The following is a 14874-nucleotide window of genomic DNA, read 5'->3' as shown; positions in this document are numbered from 1 at the left end:
TGTGGAGTCACAAGGTTGACCAAGATCGGTTACAAAGTCCAACGGCCAAAAAAAAAAAAAACCGCTACCAAGCTCGGTTACAAAAAAAAAAAGCCCTATCAGAAAAAAAAAAAAAAAAAAAAAAAAAAAAAAAAAAAAAATTGGGACTGTTAGAACCTGGAGATTGCTTCTTGTAAGGTCTTTTAGGCCGACTGATGGCCCCAGGGACTCCATGTTTACCCCGGTGACTTGCACGGACACTCCAGATGAAAATCTAAAGTAACTAGAAGACCATGAAAAGAGGAAAAAATGATCAACCCCTGCAGTGCCTACTGAATTTTAAGACATTCTGTATTGTCCTGCCCCAATTGATAAGGCCGTTGGACTTTGTAACCGATCTTGGTCAACCTTGTGACTCCACACCCCAGGACTCCCTCCCAGCTAGCAAACCTACGACCCCCTCCCAACTTGCAAAAATCCACCCTAAACCGTAACTTCTGTAACTTTCCACTGCCTACTGTAACCTATAAAACCAACTCCTATCCCACCGCCCTTGGCTGATGCCCTTTTTGGCCTCAGCCCACTCACACCAGGGTGAATAAACAGCCATGTTGCTCAGACAAAGCCTGTTTGGGAGGTCTCTTCTCTCGCCAGAGCCCCAAAACTGGAAATGAGAAGTGTTAAAGAGAAATGAGAAATGAGAAGTGTTTTGGGGCTCTGGTGAAAATCTGTTTTCACTGTCCTTTCCTGTGCAGGTTGAAAGCGGTGGTTTTGAGGTGAGGTCTTCACCCCCACTTGCAAATTTCCAGCAAAATAGAGAGCCTGTGTGCGTGCATGTGTGTGCCTAATAAGACTACCCACACCCACCCACAGTGACTGTGGCCGCTTGGCAGGGATATGATGGTCTGATTGGACAGATCTTCCTTGCAGTTTCCCGCGTATTTTCCATCATAGCACACTTCTTAGCCATTTTCTCACTTTATAAGTAGACACTTATTTATCTGTTTTATTGGTTTTCCCACTCTCACCCATCTCACCTATAAACTCCCTGAGGGCAGGCACTATTTCAGTTTCACTCACCAAAACCTGATTCCTCTTCACATCCCCCAGAAGATTAATAAGCAAATCTTTAATCATTGAGTTAAAAAAAAAAATTCCTTTGATTGATGCTCAAAGTTTAAATAGGCTTTCTTTAAACCCTGCTATTTAAGGTACTTTTTTTTTCTTTTTTGCTAGCAACAGGATCTCACTCTGTTGCCCAGGCCAGAGTGCAGTGGTGTAATCATAGCTCACTGCAGCCCTGAACTCCTGGGTTCAAGGGATCCTCCCAACTCAGCTTCCTTAGTAGCTAGGACTACAGGCACACATCACCACATGTGGCTAATTTCTTTAATTTTTTTTTTTTTTTTTTTTGGAAAGGAAAGGTCTCCCTCTGTTGCCTAGGCTGATCCTGAACTCTTGGCCTCAGGTGATCTTCCTTACTTGCTTTCTAAAGTGCTGGGATTACAGGTGTGAGCCACCTCACCTGGCCAGAGGTGTATATATATATGTGTGTGTATATATATATATATATATATATATATATATTTTAAATTACCTAAACTTGCAGTATTCTCTTTTGCCTTGGGACTTGGTACATCTGATCTTTGTTCCCTCTGATGAGATTTCTCACTCCTGGCCCATCCCCTTACTTAGCCTGGCTAATTTCTCCTTGCTCTTTAAGAAGCAGGTAACAGGTGCCTGGTCTCTCCTGTCACCCGCTTGATCTTCTTCCAAGTGTTCTTTTCTTTTTTTCCTTCCCTTCATTACTACTCTTAAGCTTTTTAATAAACTTTCACTCTAATTAAAAAAAAAAAAAAAGGCCGGGCGCAGTGGCTCATGCCTGTAATTCCAGAACTTTGGAAGGCTGAGGCAGGCAGATCACTTGAGGTCAGGAGTTTAAGACCAGTCTGGCTAACATGACAAAACTCTGTCTCTACTAAAAATATAAAACTTAGCTGGGTGTCGTGGCACATGCCTGTAAACCCAGCTATTTGGGAGGCTGAGGCAGAGAATCACTTGAATTTGGGAGGCAGAAGCTGCATTGAGCTGAGATCGCGCCACTGCACTCTAGCCTAGCAGATAGAATGAGACTCCATCTTAAAAAAAAAAAAAAAAGCTACGTTTGTAGAATAACTGAATTTATTCATTTTCACTAATACAGATCCTCAGCACCAGAACTAAGGGTATGATCCCAGAAAAAGGATGAAAGATTTAGGGCTGAGAATAATCTCAGCTGGGAAGCCACTGGCTCATGGGCCTCTGTATGTCAGCTGGGGACATTTTGCCTCTTTAAATGTAAAATATTTAAGTTTATATTTCCATTCGAAAGGTTTTCTGCTAAAAGCAGCCCCACTATCTTCTTTTGGCTTTTAATAGACTATGTTTTAGAGAAATTTTGGGCTCACAGCAAATTGAGCAGAAAGTATAGGGTTCCCAGGTATCCCCTGCTCCCCAAACACACAACCTCTCCCACTATCAACCCTGTACCACAGTGGTACACTTATTACAATCAATCTTCACTGACACATATTACCACCCAAAGTTCATAGTTTACATTAGGGCAACCATCTTTTTTACTTCCTTACACACTAACATTCAGGAAGGCCTCTCTTTCAATAATCAGAATGTCTTTATTTTTTTATTTTTATTTTTTACCTGCACCTCCGCCAACTCCCAGAATGATTTTTAACACAGAGTGAGGCCTCAGTGATTACATGCTGTAGCTCAGTAATTAAGGTTTGCTGGGTGCAGTGGCTCACATCTGTAACCCCAACACTTTGGGAGATCAAGGCAGGAAGATCACTTGAGCCCAGGAATTAGAGACCAGCCAGAGCAACACAGTAAGATTCCGTCTCTACAAAAAATTAAATTAGCCAGGTGTGGTGGTACAAGTCTGTGATTCCAGCTACTCAGGAGGCTGATGCAGGAGGATCACTTGAGCCCAGGAGTTGGACATTGCAGTGAGCTATGATCGCACCACTGCACTCCAGCCTGAGCAATGGAGTGAGATCTTGTCCAAAAAAAAAAAAAAAAAAGGGAATGAAACAAAACTAGAAGTTGAGCTGGTCCAATTGTTAATCTACAGCCACCTTCTTATTTCAATATTTTTAACGGCCTCATATTGCCAGAAGGACTTCAGACTTCATAGCTTGAGCTTTCTAACTCCTATCCCACCACCGTTTTCTGATGCCCTTTTTGGCCTCGGCCTGCCCGCACCCAGGTGTATAAACACCCATGTGGCTCACACGAAGCCTGTTTGTGGGGGTCTCTTCCTTCAGAGGATGCATTTTAACAACCTTGAGGCTCTCTACATGACTGGCTTCCTCATACACATGGGGACATCTCTGTTTTTCTGTACTCAGCATTCCTACTTCCTTTGAGAACTTCCCCTACCCGGAAGACACAGGGTAAGTATGTGATCAGTGCTAGGCCAATTCTACTATTTACGGTACCCCAGTCTCTTGGCTACAGGAGTTGAGCCAGGGTGGGCATGTGACCCAGCCAATCAGAGTCCTTCCCTGGAGTTTTTCTTTCTGAAGCTGTGGAAGGAGGCTTGTCTTTTGGGTTACAGGACTGCGAGGATGTGAACTGGAGGCCTCTGATGGCCGTCTTTCCCACCATGTGAGAATGCCTGTTTGCAGAAGAAGGGAAGGAAGGTGACAGGGGAGAGGAGAGTAATACCAAGGGATGAATGAAGATTTTGTGTGAGGGGAGTGGGAAGGTGTGCTGGGAAAGTAAGAGCTAATGATCTTGCTTGAGTCCCAGGATCTCCTCAGGTCTGGAGATAACCTCACCTCCTAGACCTCACAGTTCTATTATCAATTAAGTCCCTGTTATTTCAAGGGAGTCTGTGTTGGTTTCTGTCATTTACAACTGACACTCCACCTTTCCAGACTTATTTCCCACATACCCTTTTCTTTATTCCAGACACCTATAGTTTTTCCCCCTAAAATCAATAGGTCTTTTATTGCATCATTTAAATGTCACAAACTGGTCTTAGGAGTCTTCCAGCAACTTGTTTCTGTAGCTGGACAACTCTCAGATCTTAGTCAGCAGCCTGCTGAACTGTATCTTTTTCAGAGACCTAGGTACCATCCAAAAATTTTCTGATATCCTTGTTTTTAACTGTTTGCTGAATCAAAGCAGCTGAATTTGAAACAAGCTCAGTGTTGCTTCCTTCAAGGATTAATTCATCTTTCTGGACTTGAGATACAATCAAGCCACACCTGGCCTCCTCTGAACCCTGGGGATGTATTTTTCACCCAAGAAATTTCAGATTTCAATCAGAGACCCATTCTCCTGGATAATGACGTTGGTGGGGAAGTGAGCAGACACAGACCTCATCTTGTAACGGAAGCCCAGTGTAATGTCCTTGATCATGTTCTGTGTGTGACTATAAAGAGTCTGAAGAGTAGCCAGTTATTTTCTGTTACCCCACCATTTGTCAACCCGGAGCCTCTTTTTTTTCTTCCCAAGAAGGCTGAGTTCTACGTTGACGTGACTGAAGTCCCTCCGCAGGTTTCCTCTGGGGCCCCTCACGATAACTGTGCGTCCCTCCGGAGCGATGTCAACATTTCTGGAATGTCAACAGTCTGGTTCCTGAGAATGGTCTTCATTCTTGCAATAGATGTGGCAACAACAACAAAAAAGACTTTTTTCTTTTTTCCTAGAAACTCTTCTTTTCCAACCTTAGGTTCTCCATTTTTAATTAATTAATTGTTTTTTCCCCAGCTCTATTGAGGCTCATTGACAAATACAAAGATTCCCCCATCATATCCCCCTTCAGACTTCCCTGCAGGGCAGGCACTCCTATCTTGTTTATCTTTGCATTTTCCTCAACAAGTATTAGGGTACCTAGTAAATAATCGCAATAAATGTTAAAAACAAATGTCATGTGAGGAAGCGCTGTTATTATACACCTTCATTAGATATTTTCCTTTTAGCTTTCATTTGCTAAAGTAATACTCAAGCCAGGATTAAAAAAAAATCAATGCTGTCTTCCAAGAAATAAACAAAAATCTCATCAAAAAGTGGTTTAAACTTAATCAGAACATTTTTAGTGCTATTTATAGCTTTGCAAGTTTGCAAGTCTGCAAGCCAAGTATACCTCACCTGTCTCCCAAAATAAGCCCAAGTAAAAATGATTAGGTTATTTATTAAGAACAACATAGCATAATTACTGTTGTTTGTCTCATTAGGTAAATTGAAAGCTTGGAGATGTCAAATATTGAAGTCACAAATAGAGTCAATCCTTGAGAGTATAAATGAACCTACTGTTTGCCTGGCAGGCACCCACGAGAACATACCTGCCGTTAAAATATTGAAACAGTTCCGTACAAGTTGCTCATTAGCTTCTGTCTCTAAGCATTCTAAGTATCCTAAGGTCTCTTTACAAGGAACCCCCCACATCCTAAGGTCCAACACACAAAAGATTTTAATCTGACCCTATTTTACTGATATGGTGGCTATCTCTAGGACACTGCTCTTACATTAGGGCCAGGATTCCTTTTTTTTTTTTTTTTTTTTTTTTTGAGATGAAGTCTTGTTCTGTTGCCTAGGCTGGAGTGCAGTGGCACAATCTCAGATGACTGCAGCCTCTGCCTCCTGGGTTCAAGTGATTCTCCTGCCTCAGCCTCCTGAATAGCTAGGATTACAGGTGCATGCCACCACACCCAGAGGACTTTTGTATTTTTAGTAGAGACAGGGTTTCATCATGTTGGCCAGGCTGGTCTCAAACTCCTGAGCTCAGGTAATCCATCTGCCTTGGCCTCCCAAAGTGCTGGGATTACAGGTGTGAGCCACTGCACCCAGCCTAGGATTCTTTTTGATTAGCTGATGGCCAGGCCATATATATCTTTAACTCTTTTGATTTATTTCTACAAATAAGTTAACAGAAAAAAAGCAAATGATTTCCCACCCTACCACCAACTACCAAGGCTTTTTAAACTAGAAAGATCAAGAATAAGTGACAGAATTTACAGAAAACGTTAATAGAGTAATTTGAATATGGTCATTCCACAAGCATTTACTTTTTTTTTTTTTTGAGACGGAGTTTCACTCTTGTTGCCCAGGCTGGATTCAAATGGCACGATCTCTGCTGACTGTAACCTCTGCTTCCAAGATTCAAGTGATTCTCCTGCCTCATCCTCCCTAGTAACTTGGATTACAGGCTCCTGCCACCACGCCCAGATAAGTTTTTGTATTTTTAGTAGAAATGGCATTTCACTATGTTGGCCACGCTCTTCCTGACCTCAGCTGATCCCCCCACCTCAGCCTCCCAAAGTGCTGGATTACAGACTTGAGCCACTGTACCCGGCTTCCACAAGCATTTGCTGCAGGAATTCACTGTCCTCTAGGTATGGAGTTCTTTGATTCTCGGTGGCTTGTATAATGGTCAGTACTATCCAGAGACCTCCATTAGTAGCTTACAGATGAGTGAAACCACCTCTGTGGTTTCAATTATGACAGTAAGAGAAATTTGACATAGTTGACTCCATCCTGCTTCTGACCTCCAACTATCTTTGGTCATTTCTGGCCATAGGCCAGGAAAACCTTGAGAGGAATTTTGTTTATAGTTTAACTTGAAAGAAAGCATGATAATAGTCCCTCCCTAAGACTAACCTCCTCCTTGCTCAGGACAGGAAACCACCTGTGTAAGACTAATGAAAGGCCACAAAATAGGATTTTTGAAGAGGCTTGAACTCTGATAAAATGTAGATGTAGTTTCTATAATCCTTCACTGCCAGGAATCATGTGGCCAGAGGCCACAAGATTTGTGACTTCCCCACTTGCTCCTATAGATATCATCACTATTGTAGAAACTAATACTGGGTTTGCAGTTGTTTTTCAGACCGACCTCACCTGGATTTGTGACTCATAACTCAACTGGTCATATGGCCCCACCTAGAGGCACACTGAGTGCACCCGGACTTTTTTTTTTTCCACACCTTGATGATTTCATCCCCAACCAATCAGCAGCACCCATTCCATAGCCTCCTGCCCACTAAATTATCCATAAAAACCTTAGCTTTCCAGCCTTTGGGGAGATTGAGTTGAGTGATAACTTCAGTTCCTCTGCGTGAGTGAGCCTCGTGTCAATTAAACTCTTTACCTACTGCAATGCCAAAGTCTTAGTGTATTGATTTATCTGTGAGGTGGGCAGGAAGAAGCCATTGGGTGACTATAAGAGAAATGTCCAGGGCTGGGCGTGGTGCCTCATGCCTGTAATCCCAGCACTTTGGGAGGCTGAGGTGGGTGGATCACGAGGTCAGGAGATCGAGACCATCCTGACTAACACAGTGAAACCCCATCTCTACTAAAAATACAAAAAATTAGCTGGGCATGGTGGCACATGCCTGTAATCCCAGCTACTTGGAAGGTTGAGAAGGCAGAATTGCTGGAACCCTGAAGGCAGAGGTTGCAGTGAGCCAAGATCGTACCACTGCACTCCAGCCTGGCAACAGAACGACTTGGTCTAAAAAAAAAGAGAGAGAGAGAGAGAGAGAGAGAGAGAAATGTCCAGAAAGTTAAAGCACTATAAAAGAAAAACTGTCTCAGTCTTAATGTGGCTTCAGCATAGTTTTATGTGGAACCAAGAACAGTGGTGTGCTGGTAAACTGAAAAAGTAAAAGTTCTGATTTGCTAGTGTTTGCCAATTTTCACAACATAAAAAATCCCTACCATGCCTAGTTTCAAGCTCTGGATGTATTATCACAGAACACAGAATTGGAAATGCACATATTCAAAATTTAAGAATCAGTAGAAGCTGACTTCAGCACACCAATGACCCAGATGGCCAGGATTTTATTTTCTCACATCCCTTAGTCATTGGATATGGGACATTCTAGGAGGTGGATGGCCTTAGGCAAGGTGGCTCTGTGAAGCTGAGACAGTCCCTGAGAAGAACAGCCACTGAGGGCAATCTGCTGACAGCAGTCCCAGGAGCTGGAGCAACAGGTCCTTTTTTGATGGGGGATCTGGGCAGTACATCACAGAGTCCATCGTGCTCATTATGGGAAACCAGTCATCTGCCTACTCAACCGTCAATCAAGAGCCTAGTCACTTTTCACCTAAAACATTTTTTCAACCTGGAGGATATACTCTGAGACCTTTCACTTTTAGATGGTGGAGCTAATAGATACAAATTTGTTAAGATTTCCACTAGTCCCAAATAGTAAACATCCAGAGAGGGATGACGGCAAAGAAAAGTCCAGAAGTTCAGAAAATCAGACAGAGCTGCTCAGATAGGCCTCTATAAAGAGGGAAGATTTGAGCCTGACCTGAAGGATAAGTAATGGTAGAAAAGCAGAGGATATTGAATAGAACAGCATTGCACTGTGGTTAGAATCTTGTCTCTGCCACTTTTTAGTTTTCAGGCATTGCACAAACTGCTTTATTTCCCTGTGCCTCAGTTTATCTGTAAGTCAAACGGGGATGATGATATAATAATAATAATATCTACCTCAAAGTGTTGTTGAAATGAGTTAATTCACATTGAGGGTTTTTTGTTTTTTGGTTTTTTTTTTTTTTTTGAGACCAAGTCTTGCTCTGTCGCCTAGGCTGGAGTGCAGTGGTGTGAACTCGGCCGACTGCAACCTCCACCTCCGAGGTTTAAGTGATTCTCCTGCCTCAGCCTCGGGAGTAGCTGGGATTACAGGCGTGTGTCACCATGCCTGGCTAATTTTTTGTAGTTTTAGTAGAGATGGAGTTTCATGGTGTTGGCCAGACGGGTCTTGGACTCCTGACCCCAAATGATCTGCCCATCTTGGCCTCAAAAGTGCTGAGATTAGAGGTGTGAGCCATCATGCCTAGTCCATAGTAACAGTTTATAACAGTGCTTAGTAATATTTAGCTTCTAATAAATAACCTTTTATTACATGCAGCAAAATGGAGATATCATATTGCAGAGTAGGGCAAAAAATAAAAATAACAAAAAGAGAATATATGGCATTTTAACCAGAAATGATGACCTATCTTCCCTTCTTACAAAATGTCCTACCAAGAGTGAATCTTTGGATTGAACTTCCCTGGTAGCCGAGGGTGGTGACTCACGCCTGTAATCCCAGCACTTAGGGTGGCAGAGGCAGGAGGATAGCTTGAGCCTCAGTTTGACACCAACCTGGGAAACAAAGCAAGGCCCCCATTCTCCACAAAAAAAAAATAAAAAAGGAAAAACAAAACAAACAAACAAAAAACCAAGTTGAACTGCCCTGGCAACCAGAGTGTAACAAAACTTTGACATGTGCTCAAAACTAAACTGCCAGAAAAATTTCAAAGAGCAAAGGTTCACCTCTTCAAAACAGGTCCTTGATGGCAGGCACACCCCTGATATTTACAAGGATTAGGGCAAGAAAACAAATGGGTGCCCTCAGTTTCCCAGCCCAGGCCCTGTCTTGCACCACAAGGACCCACATGTGTATGTGAATATCTCAGCTGCCATGTCCTAACTTCACAGACTGCTTCTCCAGAAAAAGCCATTCCTCAGGCCTGTGATGACATACTGACTGCTGGGTCAGCCCCCAGGATGACAAGCCCTAGGGAAAAGGCCCATGCAGCCCTGGAGGCAGGCTCCCAGCTTTCGAGGCAGGGAATTCTGAAGCCCCATGTACCTGATCTAGAAGGAGGGGACTACAGGTTGCTATTTTCTAGGCCAGAGGGGGGCCAGAGAACAGTTGATGGCCCAGGTCTGATGGCAGTTCATGGAGGGTCTACTGAGGATCAACTCTTTTAATGTAATATTCTATTTTTTATATATATGGAATTTTGATATGGTACTTATGTCATAAGAGAGGCTTTGCTATTCTAGAAAAAGCACTGGATTGAGAATCAGGACATCTATGACTGGGTACGGTGGCTCACGCCTATAATCTCAAACACTTTGGGATGCCAAATCAAAAGGATTGCTGAGGCCAGTAGTTCAAGATTGGCCTAGGCAACACAGCAAGACCCCATCTGTTTTTTTTTTTTTTTTTTTTTGAGACTGAGTCTCGCTCTATCATCCAGGCTGGAGTGCGATGGAATGATCTCTGCTCATTGCAACCTCCACCTCCCAAATTTAAGTGACTCTTGTGTCTCAGCTCCCCAAGTAGCTGGAATTACAGGCATGTGTCACCACGCCCCACTAATATTTTTGTATTTTTAGTACAGACAGAGTTTCACCATGTTGGCCAGGTTGGTCTCGACTTCCTGACCTCAAATGATCCATCTGCCTCAGCCTTCCAAAGTGCTGGGATTACAGGCATGAGCCACCCTGCCCGGCCCAGCAAGACCTACATCTCTAAATAAAAAACAAATAAATAAAAGAGAATCAAGACATCTGAATTAGAATCCTCGCCACAAAGTCTAGGATTAGGAATTATATTTACTACTCTCCACAATACCAAGCACAATGATGGCCTATAGGAAGATCGAATGAGCAATTTATATTTGTAATGTTGAAGACAATCAAGAATCAGAGTTATACTTGGGTTTCAAGACTGACATTTAAGGATTTGTTGTTCTTATTTTGTTTTTCAGATAAAGAAATACTAGGCTTCAAAATGTTTATTAGGGGATGGGCATGTAATCATCCCTCAGTTTAAGATCTAAGAGCAATATTCAAACAGAAATCAAATAAATGTCTATGACAATTAAGGTAAACATAGTCATTTGTCTACAAGCAAAGAGCATTTTGGAAAGAACACTCCCTTGTTCAAATTTCAGTGAACTAGTTGTGGAGACAAAAGTGAGTCCATCTTGGATGCTGATCCGCCATGTTGACTTCTGATTAACCCCAGTTTGAGGAATGCCTCTAAGATTTCTATTTTTATCTACGGATGTATACTGACTGTAAATCCTGCTCTCAGGCCAAGACACCCCTGATATTATCAAATCCTGCCCTTAGGCTAAGACACACATAGCATTCTTCCCTTTTCCTGAGGTTGACTTCAATTGTCTTTACACACTCCTTCTAAAGCACATATACCCTTGCTATATAAGCACTGGGTCTGGGAGATAACTGTGGAAATCTACCTGTCTTGCAGCTGCCCAAGACCATGCTTTTGTTCATCTGTTCCCCGATAAATCACCCTCTACTGGATTTGTCTGCCTTGTTCTTTGGTTTCTTGGTTCCTCCTGCATTTGGGGGTTGCTTTGCATATACAGAAACACACATGATATCCTTTTATTTTTTGTAAGAGACGGGGCCTTGCTCTGTTGCCCAGGCTTGAGTGCAGTGGCACAGTCATAGCTCACTGCAGCCTTGAACTCCCACCTCAGCCTCCTGAATAGCTGGGACTACAGGATCAGGCCACCACACCTGGCTCTGCTCATTACAACCTCTGCCTCCTGAATTCAAGTGATTCTTGTGTTTCAGCCTCCCGAGTAGCTGGGATTACAAGCGTTTTTGTTGTTATTTGTTTGTTTTGCAAAGATAGGACGTTGCCCAGGCTAGTCTAAAACTGCCGGCCTTAAGTGATCCTCCTGCATTGGCCTCCCAAAGTGTTGGTATTACAGGCATGAGCCACTGCACCTGGCAAGTTTTTTTGTTTTTTAAAAAATCTTACCTTGGCCAGGCGTGGTGGCTCACACCTGTAATTCTAGCACTTTTGGAGGCTGAGGCAGGCGGATCACGAGGTCAACAGATTGAGACCATCCTGGCCAACATGGTGAAACCCATCTCTACTAAAAATACAAAAATTAGCTGGGAGTGGTGGCACACGCCTGTAGTCCCAGCTACCTGGGAGGCTGAGGCAGGAGAATCAACTGAACCCAGGAGGTAGAGGTTGCAGTGAGCCGAGATCACACCACTGCACTCCAGGCTGGCAATAGAGCGAGACTCTGTCTCAAAAAAAAAAAAAATCCTACCTTAGGTGGATGTGATGGCGGGTACCTGTAATCCCAGCTACTCAGGAGGCTGAGGCAGGAGAACCGCTTGAACTCGGGAGGCAGAGGCTGCAGTGAGCCGAGATGGCACCACTGCACTCCAGCCTGGGTGACAGAGCAAGACTCTGTCTCAAAATTAAAACAAAAAAAAAATCTTAGCTAAGATCCACTCCTATCTCCAACAGCCTTATCTCTTTTCCTTTCTAAAAATCTTCCCCCAATACTACCCAAAGACCTTTTATATCAGTATGAAATAAGGCTAGGTGCAGCAGGAACTGAGGAACTCAATGTTTTGAGTGTCAGATTATTTTGTATCAGCGATTCCAATTCTGGTAAAAGGAATGAATGATATAAAAGCTTTTATATGTTTTCCCAATGATATAAAAGCTTTTATATCATTCATTCCTTTTACCAGAATTGGAATCGCTGATACAAAATAATCTGACCTCAGTTCCTGCTGCACCTAGCCTTATTTCATACATTTTAATTCATTATTATGCAAATAGTTGTTATCCAACGGGTAGGTTGTTAATGATCCATGTCCAAGAGCTAATCTGTCTCAAATAATTGTCTGTAAATTTATGCATTTGACAGTAAATAACATCAGAAATTTAAATTAAATTATACAGAAGGAAGCTGAGTGTGGTGACAGGCACCTGAGGTCTTAGCTACTCGGGAGGCTGAGGCAGGAGGACAGAGAAGCCAGGCAACAGAGTGAGATCCTGTCCCTAAAAGAAAGAAAAAATTATGCAGAAGAAGCCCCACACGTAAACTGTTCACAGCCTTTAAAATGAAAGGCACACAGCCATAAAAAAGAATGAAATCATTTCCTTTGCAGTAACGTGGATAGAGCTCGAGGCCATTATTCTAAGGGAACTAACTCAGAAACAGAAAACCAAATACTTCATGTTCTCACTTATAAGTGGGAGCTAAACAATGGGTACACATGGGCATGAAGATGGAAATAATAGACATTGGGGACACCAAAAGAGGGAAGTGTGGGAGGTGGCGAGGGTTGAAAAATTACCTTTCCAGTACAGTGTTCACTACTTGGGCAATGCCCAATCTGCACCAGTATGCAATATACCCATGTAACTAACAAGCACATGTACTCCCTGAATCCAAACTAAAAAATGAAATTTAAAAAAATGATGCTGGACACAGGGGCTCACACCTATAATCCCAGCACTTTGGGAGGCCGAGGTAGGAGGATTGCTTGAGCCCAAAAGCTTGAGATAGGCCTGGGCAACAGGGTGAGACCCCATCTCTACAAAATTCAAACAATTAGCCAGGCATGGTGGAGTGTACCTGTGGTCCCAGCTACCTGGGAGGCTGATGTGGGAGGATCCCTTGAGCCCAGGCGTTCAAGGCTGTGGTGCGCTGTGTTTATGTGCCACTCCACTCAGCCTGGGTGACAGCATAACCTTGTCCCAACAACAACAACAACAAATACAGATCAAAGTTAAAGAAAGTAAGAACTAAGTGGAGCATCTTTTCCGTTTTCCCAAGCAGACTATTTCTTCACCTAGGGTGTCTTTCTAGAATCCAGAACCAGAAAATGCCTCTTTTATCCTGTTGGTTTCAGTATAATCATTCCTCCTGAGAGGCATATGATGTGAGTGACAGGTGGGTATGTGGTAAGGAGAGGCCTTGTGATACTTAATGAGCTGCAAAGAACTCACTCCCATGTATTTGTGTGACTGGAGTCATCCTACCTACTTATGCTAGCCTGTTCTCACAGTTTATTCAAAAACTTTTGAATCAAACCATTCTGGATCCTCTGAGAAAGTCCTCCAGACAACACGGTGGGCCAAGAGCTCGTTGCAACCACGTTCCATTTACTGCAGTGTTTCTGAATGTTGTTTTGCACATTTTGATTACAAAACAGTTCATGATCGAATTTATTCACACTTTCATGTTGGAGCGCTTGATCCTTCCTAAACAAATTAATGTTGCCCGTTTCCACATTCTCCATCCAGGATATAATCTGTCTTTAAGTAAGTATTCTCATTATCAGAAAAAAGAGTTGCAAGGCAGCAGGAGAGAGCCACAGAGAAAAATATTCCAAAGATCTTGGCATTCCTTCCTGTAACTTTTGTACCCTCAATCTTTTTCTTCCACATTTATGAAGCTTTTTAAACATTTTCCACTCTGAATGGCACACATTTACTGGGGTGACTTTACATTGTTTGCATTCTTGTGGTTCCGGGACTTAAAGTTCTTAGTGGACAGGGGCATGTTGAGAATCACATCCTACAGAGAAGCGCTTAGTAAGTAGGAATGAGAAACATCGTCTGCAAGCATTTAAGGGAGTCTGTTTCCATTTTCAATAAGGGCAGGTTGTCACTCAATAGGCAGATGATCCAGTAGACAAAGTGGTGTGTTTGGTTCCTGGGAGGGGTGGGTGTGTAGAGAAAGGGAGAAAAAGAGGAAGAAAGCAACATTTAAGCCTGATCCCTGCTATAAGCTGAGCTCCTCACCACACACACACATGCGCGCGAGTGCGCGCGCGCGCGCGCGCACACACACACACACACACACACACACACGCACGCACAGACACTCCTTGGCACGCAGACACACACAGAGCGTTGCTATTCTTTGGCTAATGGGATTGGCACCGCTTAAAGCAGACTGCTAGGTCATTGTCTGTGACCACAGCAAGAGAAACATTATTTAAAGACCATTCAGACCCTAAAAGAAGCGGCTGAGCAGAGTAATTATCGGAGACTCTCCATTAACTAGGGCATCTTTGCTCTTTGTCTGGGTTGGCTTAATAAGGCCTGCTAATGGGACTGTACAGGAGGGGGTACACTAATGGTTCTAAAAAAACCTCTTTTGGCCCCTTTGTTACTGGGGACTGTCTTTAGAGATGCTGACAGTAAAGCCAGAAGTTACCATACTACAAAACAACCTTCCCAAAAATTTGACTTGGACCCTTGCAGCTTAGGACTCGGGTTTTCAAAATTAGCAAGCATCTTTGTCTTCCTC

At 43.1% G+C, this 14874-nt stretch overlaps 1 pseudogene; it reads right to left on the bottom strand.

The window, feature by feature from the left end:
- Positions 1-4066: 4066 nt before the first annotated feature.
- Positions 4067-4637, bottom strand: LOC116551525 (annotated as a pseudogene).
- Between the last annotated feature and the right edge of the window lie 10237 nt (positions 4638-14874).

This window comes from Sapajus apella, unplaced genomic scaffold (assembly GCF_009761245.1).
Source record: "Sapajus apella isolate SASKATOON/1434 unplaced genomic scaffold, GSC_monkey_1.0 scaffold10, whole genome shotgun sequence".
Lineage (NCBI taxonomy): Eukaryota > Metazoa > Chordata > Mammalia > Primates > Cebidae > Sapajus > Sapajus apella.
The sequence above is the reverse complement of the archived record's forward strand: the minus strand, read 5'-3'. Positions and strand labels throughout refer to the sequence as shown.